Below are 8,549 nucleotides of genomic sequence, written 5' to 3' on the forward strand. Positions count from 1 at the left end.
ATCACAGATGATGCCTTCTTTTGTCTGGTCTGGCAATTGACCATCTGTTTCAAAAAGTACCTGCACTTCCAATAATTAGCTCCCCTTTCCAGTACATGTACTTGGCAGGAGCATCTGGGAATGGGGTTCTTACAATCAATGATACTCGTTGCATTTGATGTGTTCCAGTTTAACTGCAAAATTACTGGCACCCTTGAAAATGACCCTCTTGCTAGAAGCACTGGTTCAGCTCACTCCCCGTGTGAACTTGATTTCCATTTTCATGTGAAGTAAGTTCTGCAACTACTAGACACCTCCTACATTCAAGCCACTGTACTGTAGTAACTGGGAGATCTTGTTAGTTAGTAACTCATTGAATTACTGCTAATAGGATGTTCGTATTTGGACTATACTGTGGCCAGTGTAACCCTGTATACTGGAGGGCCTGTTGGATTTTCTATGACTCTGCCAGCAGAGAGGTTCCAAGTCACTGCTGCATGGGACTTGGTCTCTCTGGGTCACAATTGTGGGGCAGCAGTTTCTTCTGGGTCAGGACTACTGCTGGTTCCAGACACTACCTTGTCTGTACGTACACAGGTACATGCGAGAAAGGTGAGGCTAACTCAGGCAGCACCATTCTGTGGAAAATGTTGGCTGTTGGCTGTTGGCTGGAGCACCTGATCTGCAGCAAGGACTATTGTATTGTGGCACTGTGATTACATGGGATATGCATGCACTGCAGACACTGTAGCATATGGTCTATTTTCATGTATGACTAGTTCATTCTACTTACAGTTATGTTCAGTATGTGACTGAACAAATCACATTTTATTGGCACAACACCTATGCCTTGGGGCTAAGTATATTATATTTTGTACCAGTCTTAAATTAAGTTGCCCATGTCAAGCAGAAGCTGCTGTCACTGTTGCCCATTCCAGATACCATTTTTGTTTACAGTATGAAGATACAGTCAGTATCCAGAGCCATTTCCTTACTCTGGCACATTTCACAAATATGTAACAAAGAGAAGAAATAGATTAAATAATTTATATATGACTGAGGGCTTGTAAGTAATATAAAGAATACTATACATTTTAATTTAAATTATTTTATGTTAACTCTTTACAAGTATATTGTATCCACAATAAATCAATTGCACAAAAATAATAAATGATATTAAGTCAGCGTTTTCTTGATCACATGTAATGCACATAGGCTCTGTAATCAGATGTGCTTGACATGTAAACTTACTGCACTTCACACAAACTTTCATCATGGAGTTTCATCTTTTCCTGCCACACACACATGGTAATGCCCTCGCTTTGTCTTTCCAGATGCCCCTGATGTGTCAATGACTGCTTCTGAAGAGAATTTCCTTCTTAGAAATTCGGAGGCATTGGTTGGCAGTGATATGATTACTGACGTATTTTTCAACTGTTCATTCATAAATGAAAATGCTACATTCTTTAAAAAATACATCAAATTTTGATGGTTCCTTTTGATTTCAAAAGTGATTACAAAATCTGGCATTTTATCCCAGATATATTTAAGGTAGTATAAAGTAACACCATAGGCCTTGTAATTCTGGAAATAGAATACTCTGCAATCATTTTCTCCACAGTATCCGCTCCAACTCTAGTGTGACTGTAATCAATAATTATAGTTAGCTTTCCTGTTTTGGCATCAGTATAATCCATATCATGGATTGTGGACAGGAGTATCACTGAAAGATTTCTTTTTGTTGATTATAAGACAAGAGCTGTATTACCTTTAAAGCCAAATTTCGAAACTCTGACAAGTTGGATTTTTTAGACACAAAAATTCAGGCAGGATCTCGCTTTTCTTCTTGCAAAAAGTGCCTAGAATCCTAGAACGCTCAATTTCTTCCCTAACATGTCTTCCACTACAGGCAGTTCTTGTACCAATTGTCAATGATGACATTTCTGTGTGCATCTTTGATGTAGCAGACAAGCCTGTGTACAATTTCATACTTGAAATGACCCATCTGTCTGCTTTTGTGCATATACTTCAATATCACTGGTGTGAAACCTCTTTCTGTCACACATGGCACATATTTTTATCCTGTATTTAGTCAGTTTGAATGGTATATACTTGATCCAGGAGTGGTGGCCTCTAAATCCGTTCAATATTTTATCAATGATGATGTAAATAAAATAGAAAGAAACTTCCACATGGGAAAAATATATTAAAAACAAAGATTCCAAGACTTACCAAGCGGGAAAGCGCCGGCAGACAGGCACATGAACAAAACACACAAACACACACACAGAATTACGAGCTTTCGCAACTGGCAGTTGCTTCGTCAGGAAAGAGGGAAGGAGAGGGAAAAATGAAAGGATATGGGTTTTAAGGGAGAGGGTAAGGGGTCATTCCAACCCCGGGAGCGGAAAGACTTCCCTTAGGAGAAAAAAAGGACAGGTGTACACTCGCACACACACACACACACACACACACACACACACACATATCCATCCGCACATACACAGACACAAGCAGACATATTTAAAGGTAAAGAGTAAGGGCAGAGATGACAGTCGAGGCGGAAGTACAGAGGCAAAGAATGTGGCTCTCCAGCAGGGATACGACTTCCTAAAATCCTGCCCCGAAATGAGATCCATCCTTCATGAAATCCTCCCCACTCCACCAAGAGTGTCTTTCCACCATCCACCTAACCTTCGTAACCTCTTGGTTCATCCCTATGAAATCCCCAAACCACCTTCCCTACCCTCTGGCTCCTACCCTTGCAACCGCCCCCGGTGTAAAACCTGTCCTATGCACTCTCCCACCACCACCTACTCCAGTCCTGTAACCCGGAAGGTGTACACGATCAAAGGGAGAGCCACATGTGAAAGCACCCACGTGATTTACCAACTGACCTGCCTGCACTGTGATGCTTTCTATGTGGGAATGACCAGCAACAAACTGTCCATTCACATGAATGGACACAGGCAGACAGTGTTTGTTGGTAATGAGGATCACCCTGTGGCTAAACATGCCTTGATGCATGGCCAGCACATCTTGGCACAGTGTTACACCGTCCGAGTTATCTGGATACTTCCCACCAACACCAACCTATCCGAACTCCGGAGATGGGAACTCGCCCTTCAGTATATCCTCTCTTCTCGATATCCGCCAGGCCTCAACCTCCGCTAATTTCAAGTTGCCGCCGCTCATACCTCACCTGTCTTTCAACAACTTCTTTGCCTCTGTACTTCCGCCTCGACTGTCATCTCTGCCCTTACTCTTTGCCTTTAAATATGTCTGCTTGTGTCTGTGTATGTGCGGATGGATATGTGTGTGTGTGTGTGTGTGTGTGTGTGTGTGCGAGTGTACACCTGTCCTTTTTTTCTCCTAAGGGAAGTCTTTCCGCTCCCGGGATTGGAATGACTCCTTACCCTCTCCCTTAAAACCCATATCCTTTCATTTTTCCCTCTCCTTCCCTCTTTCCTGACGAAGCAACTGCCAGTTGCGAAAGCTCGTAATTCTGTGTGTGTGTTTGTGTGTTTTGTTCATGTGCCTGTCTGCCGGCGCTTTCCCAATATTTTATCAATCATCACATATTATTTAGGATTATAGGATCATTCAAGGTTGACTGTAAAGGAATGTAAATGCTTTCTGGCAGCAGTTGTCAAGTTTTCTCCTTTCATTTCAAGTGCATATGTCATCAAATCTCATACAACACACTAAGAACAGAAATCTCTTATAGCTGATTGTGGCCTTCAGGATAATCATAGATATGTTGACCTGTCTTTACAGTTTTACAGTTCACTCCTTTACCTAAATAAACAGAAAATGGTACACACATGCAAACAGGCTAAGGAGGATCAAGTAAAGGGCTCTGAGTTCCACTACAGCACTATGAAATTCTGCAGTGGAGTACTCAGTACATTGGTACACCTGCTGAAAGGTAAATATATTTCCTTAGTTTCTACTTCTGGCATTTCTCGTGCTAATGACTAATTGATAACATGTACATAAAACTCATAGGTAAGGAAGCTTGAGAGTGCAAAATCTACATTTCTCTCAACAGAACAATTGTGTATTTGGACAAACATCTGCCGGCTTACCTCGAGGTGGTGCAGTGTTTAGGACACTGGACTTTCATTTGGGAGGATGATGGTTCAAACCCGTGTCTGGCCATCCTGATTTAGGTTTTCTGTGATTTCCCTAAATCGATTGAGGCAAATGCAGGGATGGTTCCTGTGAAAGGGAATGGCCAATTTGCTTGCCCATCCATCCCTAATCTGAGCTTGTGCTCCATCTCTAATGACCTCATTGTCAACAGGACATTAAACACTACTCTCTTCCTGTTGGCTTACCCCATATTTTATTCTTAATATCTAATACCTGGAACAGACATTCAATTTGAACAACATCTAAAATTTCTACTGTCTTGTATCTGTACTGTTTGGCTAATCCACATGTTGCAGAAACAGTAAAATAACCTTATTCTCCTTATTATCTTCATCCTTGATGGCATCGTTTGAGTGCCTGTCTCTTCATTTTGATTGGGTATGTGAATCAACAGCTAAAGATTACTTCAGTCAAGGATGCACATCTGTTTGCAACTGAACAATGATGATTTGTGTTAAACTTTGTACCCCTTGATAATTCTGGAGTGTTGCCTTTTGGTGGCTTGTGGAAATAAAGGTTTGTAAAGTCACCTTAGATATAGTTTGATAACTCAGTTGAATATGCATAAGTTTACATCTCATTGGTTGCCAGTTCACATGTGCCTTCTTATTCTCAATAAACTGATCCTACATCGGCTAAAAAAATAAAACTTATTAGCAGTGAATTATCAAATTAGCTTTTAGAAATGTTAGATTGTGTCAGCTGGCAGCATTTGATGTTTTTCAAAGGGAAGAGAATTCCCTATCTGATTTCTTCTCATTAAACATGAGGAATAAACACTTGGTAATCTTACTGCATGTTAGCAAGAATATGAAACGTGTCCGATGTAAGCAAGAGAGGGGCCTGACAGAGATCAGACTTTTTCTGCACTTGAGACATTCTGTGTTTGAGATAAGCCATTAATCATAGCATTTATGCAGGGTTCATAATTAAGATGAGTCACATGCTTGAAAACAAAAGACAAATTATCCCAGGAAAGGTTAGCACTGATTGACAATCTCTCAGTACTGCTATGGTAACCAATGTAATAAGCAAACATCCAATGTGGCGCCATTCTGATAGAGTAATGCTGTTGCTTCACATAACTCAAACCTTGCAATTTTTTCACCAAAATAGAGATTAGTCAGTCCACTAATGAAATCAAAATTCCATAGCAGACAGAGATGACCAAGTTACCTGAATAGGCTGGAAGGTCAAGCTTAAGATTTCAATGAAAGCCATCATCCATAGAATTTGTGTGTGTCACATGATAAAATGATGGAGCAGAATAATAAATGAACAGGGAATACATTGGAAATATTGAAGTATCAAATAGGATCATAGGGCGGCCTTAACAGTCTGTGGAATTAGTGTAAAGACACTACCCTGTTCCTCACATCAAATGGTATAGCTATCATAAAAATTGCATATTAAGTTGTGAACTAAATCAAGGTAGCTTATTTTTATTCTTGCATATGGGAATTGTGTGATAGATATACATACTTTTAAAAGTGTTAAAAACACCAAAGGAAAGTTCCTTTGACAATGAAGCCTATTAGGAAGTGCAACACTTTGTCATCATGAACCACTATAGTGTGTTGTCATAACATTGGATTGAGGGAAGACAGGCATTATAGGTATGTCTGCACTTCCTGAGTGATTAGGAGCAAATGCAGAAAGACAAACTTCCAGTGACAGCAGATTGATTGCTTTGATCAGTGCCAAACAATCACAGGGCACCTGTGAGAGGGGCAGGTTTTGGGATTCTAAAGGTGCAGCAGGAAATTCTAGGAACTCGTAGGTCTGAATAACACAGTTTGCATTCAGACTTACTGTTACACTGAAGGGAAATTGTAAGCATTATAAAAAGCAAAGGATGCAACTGGCTGCACCACAAAAGTTGGTGTTCCTTCCAGCAGGGTTGGAGTGAACAGCTGTCTCACATTTGCAGCATTGTAAAGTACAAACTTCAAGGGCAGCATTCAAAGTGAGCAAATAGATTTGTTGGGGCTTATCCAAAGCTTTTGGTAGGGAGCACACAGTGTCTTATCTCAGATGGAGACACATCATCAAATGTAGAAGTAACTTTGGGTGTGCCCCAGAGAAGTATGTTGGGACCCTTGCTGTTCATGTTGTAGATTAATGACCTTGCCACCAATATCAGCAGTAAAATCAGGCTTTTTGCAGATGATGCAGTTATCTGTAATGAAGCACTTCTTGCGAGAAGCTGCATAAGTGTTCAGTCTGATCTTGATGAGATTTCAATGTGGTGCAGAGACTGGCCACTTGTTCTGAACGTCCAGGAATGTAAAATTTCGAACTTCAAAGAATGAAAAAAAGTAATATATTATGACTATAATATCAATGAGTCACTGTTGCAATCAACCAACTCTTACAAATACCTAGATGTAACACATCATTGTGATATGAAAGGGAATGAGAACATAGGTTCAGTCATGGATAAAGCAGGTGGTGGACTTGGGTTTATTGGTAGAATACTGGGGAAGTACAACTAATGAGATTTGCTACCCCCAATATTGGTAGATTGACCAGCCAACATTGTGAACTAGCAGAAATGCTTAAAAACAAACGTGTCAACATTGCCTACATCCAGGACACCAAGTGGAAAGGTTCAAAGGCAAAATAAATCGGAGATGGCTACAAACTCATCTGTCACGGTACCAATACACAAAACAGTGTAGCGATGGTCATTGACCAGGACTTATGTAACAATGTCACCAGTGTCAGCAGGGTGTCAGAAAATCTTAAGTCTATCAAGATTGACTCAACAGTTATCACTGCCCACATTGTATCTTGCTATGCATCTCAAACTGGATGCACTGAGTATGACAAGGACAAGTTTTGTTACAGTCTGGAAGCCCTCCTTCGAGCAATTCCCCAGGATGAGTCCGCTGTTATTGGAGGAGATTTAAACCTACATGTCACTGCTCCCAAAGAAAGATATATGCGAAGCCATGGAGGACATAGGTTCGGTGTGCAGAACGATGATAGCTGTCGGATACTTGATTTTGCAGAAGCACATGATCTCATTGTGACCAACACATACTTTAAAAAGAGGCCAACACATCTGCCTACTTATACAAGTGGAGGTCGTGCTACTCAGATCAATTATTGGCTAGTTCATCAACAAGACATGAAGCTGGTAACAGATACCAAAGTAATTCCGTATGACTGCATCATCCCTCAACACTGATTGCTTGTCCTCGATATTTGTAAGTGTGTTATACAACACAAACCTCAATCTAAGACTGGGCCTCAGCGAATTAAGTGGTGGTGAATGAATACCCAGTGAAATGAGTTGATGACAGCCTTCACAAACTTCTCCGTGAAGACCAATCAGTTGGTTGAAGATATTTGAAAAGATAATGTGGAACAGAAATGTTGGGAAAAACCATACCTGGAATAAAAACATTGATAAACAAACCTGATGGTGGGCACAAAGTCAAGCAGGCAATCAAACAGAAGAAGATGGCATACAAGACTTTGTGGAACTCACTACTTGACATTGATCTCCAGAAATATCGCAACCTGAAATCAGCAGTATAAACAGCAGTAGCTGCAGCAAAAGACCAGTATTACCAGACACTGCATGACCAGCATGACACACCATCTTCTGTCTTGCTAAGTCACATTGCTGTTCAGCTCAGGACATTGGACACGTCATGCTCATCAATGGAGCCAATGCCAAACTGCTAAGAGATAAACAATCTATTCTCCAGAATTGGGCAGACTACTTTCATAACATCAGCAACAAAGAGGTTATGCATCCATCAATTACTAGTCCTGATCCTACCTTCGGACCCGTCCCTTCGATTACATCTAAGGAAGTAATGCCTTTTGATGGAAAAACACAGAGAGAGAGAGAGAGAGAAGAGTGTATACATGGCATATCTAGACCTAGAAAAGGCTTTTGACCATATCCCATATGATCTTATTTGGCCAGCTTTTCACTTCCACACCATCCCTGAAGAGTATGTAAGCTGAGCGCAACTTTTGTACTGTGATTCCACTAGTGTTGTTTGGAGTCCTGCTGGAATTTCTCCACCATTCAGTATCACTGTGGGTGTTCATCAGGGTTCTGCCCTTTCACCATTGCTGTTCATCCTTTGCATGGATACAGCAACAGCTGACATACAGACTTCACATTTGTTACTCTTCTTTATGCAGATGATGTGGTACTTGCTGACCAGGCCCACCCTGAACTCCAGCAATGAGTTCAAATGTGGAAGGACAGACTTGCTGAAAATGGACTCCACCTCAATGTCCAGAAGACTGAGTACCTAGAATGCAGCTCCAAAACCAGAGGCACCATAAGTATCAGCAAAAATACCTGTAGAATGCCATTCATTTTAAGTACCTAGTGTCTGCTGTCACCTCATACTGTGACACAACTCTTGATATTTGGGTGAATTTAG

This window comes from Schistocerca gregaria, chromosome 7 (assembly GCF_023897955.1).
Source record: "Schistocerca gregaria isolate iqSchGreg1 chromosome 7, iqSchGreg1.2, whole genome shotgun sequence".
NCBI classification, from domain to species: Eukaryota; Metazoa; Arthropoda; class Insecta; order Orthoptera; family Acrididae; genus Schistocerca; species Schistocerca gregaria.